General features: G+C 45.7%; 1 non-coding gene across 1 annotated transcript; it reads right to left on the reverse strand.

Annotated features, from left to right (window-relative positions):
- Nucleotides 1-569: 569 nt before the first annotated feature.
- Nucleotides 570-642, reverse strand: trnaf-gaa (transfer RNA phenylalanine (anticodon GAA)). Its single transcript has one exon. It is a non-coding gene; the product is annotated as a tRNA-Phe (tRNA).
- Between the last annotated feature and the right edge of the window lie 1,415 nt (nucleotides 643-2,057).

The following is a 2,057-nucleotide window of genomic DNA, read 5'->3' on the forward strand; positions in this document are numbered from 1 at the left end:
CATTCGTGAACATCACAAAAGCCGGCCGCAATGATAATGAAATACATACCTCTTGGTACATGACGCAAAGCATCAGCGGCCATTTAGTTTCTTGCAAATTATCGCGTTGAAACAGCCAGAAGGTCCTTTCGTCCAGCTAACATCAGCGGAGTGAGAGATAGAGGAGCAGGTTCCAGCCTTCCGTCTCCTGAACCAGGACGGGTGAACACGTTGGAGTTTCCCTATATCAGGGTCTATGATTCAGGAGCATTTTGTTCAGGTACATTGTTCGGACTCACCGAAACATTTTGTGACGATGTGGTGTCGGGAGGAGCCGCTGCTGGGGAGCCGGACTGATGTCGGTGGAGTGTGCGGCACTTTCAGCAGAACGGATCGCAGGGAAGGAATCTCCAGCTGTGGAACTTCGCAGCGATTACGGAAGGAACTGATGATTTGTAATAAAATAGAAACCTCCATCATGTCATTGAAACCGAAAGTACCTTTGTGAACCCAGGTGTCAGTCCACTGATAAATGTTCCGAGGAAGTTGTGCCGTGAGGCACGAAATTCAAAGAAAATTTTAAAAAAAACTGCCGAAACCCGAGATTGAATCAGGGAACTTTAGATCTTCAGTCTAACGCTCTCCCAACTGAGCTATTTCGGCTCCTACTGTTGTCACTACCCGCACTAATGAGGAGACCAATGGGGCATGGCAATACTGTGACAAATGCTCAACACTTGGGAACATGACACTGGACCAGAATTAGGTGCAACATTGAACCTGGAAATTGTATCTCAGTCCACTTTAAAAAAGGAAAGCTGGACAGTGGAAGGAGATAGCGTGGCTGCGAGAAATATTAGGAAAATCCAGCAAATTGAAGAATCTTACATTATGACTATTCGCCGGTTCTGGTTGGGAACCTCATAGTTCAAAAGTCAGGCGTCCAAGTAATCGGTTCAGGCGAAGCAGGAAGTCAACTTACTAATCCAGTTCACTGAATTTGGAGTTCACACTGGATAAACCAGACACAGATTGATTAATCGCTCTGCAGAGCTCCTCAGAGTCCGCAGAGGTAACGCTGAACAGCCAGGTGTCCGCAACACTAATTCACCATCCCACTGTCACACTGATCAATCTGCTTGTGACCTCCGGCACTGCTGTTACAAAGCCCAATGAACGTTTGCGGAACAACACCTCCTCTTCCGTCTGGACACTTGTTGTCTTCAGATTTGCAGGAGGACTGTGGGGCAAACATGACCACCAGTAATCCTCCACAAAAAAAGCCATCATGCACTTTAATTGACCATCGCTCTGGGCACCGTGAGAGGCACTCAAATGCGAAGACGGTGCGTGTAACCTCTTTACCGAGAACACCCGAGAAGAGTTGTAACGTGTAAAGTCAGCTCCTGGATCAGCCGGACATTTGTGCTGTCTTCAGGTTTTCCGATTCGGTCTTTGCAGGTAGAGGACCCATCACCGTGGATGTAGAGGAAATTATGTATTTTAATACATTATGGTTGATGGAAAGTTGAAATTAAAAATATTCCAAGGCAGACATGATTAACTGAGAAAAAAAATGTATGTAATAGGATGTGAGGAGGACATGGAATATTCCACTTTGCTCACCCTAATGGTTTGGAAACAGCTACAATATTGTGATCCTTTATGTTTATCTTTCCTCAGGAAATTGTGAAATACTTGAGCAGAATTGAAAAAAAATACTCGAAGGTTTGCATAGATGACGGCCCTCGCTTGCAAATTAAACTGTTGGAGGAACCCCTCCCCCCTTAGAAGATACACAATAAACCGTGCTTCACCTCTGAAATTGAGAGTGCCACCCTATGAATTTGTTTGAGACTGCCATAGTTTGCAATTCTTTCTGTGTGTGTGTACCTGCGTCTGTCTGTGGGGTGATTCACCTCCCCCTGACTTTGTGTACACTTGTCCATAAAATTGCATGTGCCTGTGTCTGCCTGCCTTTCTCTCTCTCCCTTTCACTTGCCTGCCTGTGTCTGTTTTCTTCTGTCTCTGAGTGTTCCTGCTCTCTCTTATGCTGTGCCTCTCTGTGTTGGGAGTTA

This window comes from Pristis pectinata, chromosome 30 (genome assembly GCF_009764475.1).
Source record: "Pristis pectinata isolate sPriPec2 chromosome 30, sPriPec2.1.pri, whole genome shotgun sequence".
NCBI lineage: Eukaryota > Metazoa > Chordata > Chondrichthyes > Rhinopristiformes > Pristidae > Pristis > Pristis pectinata.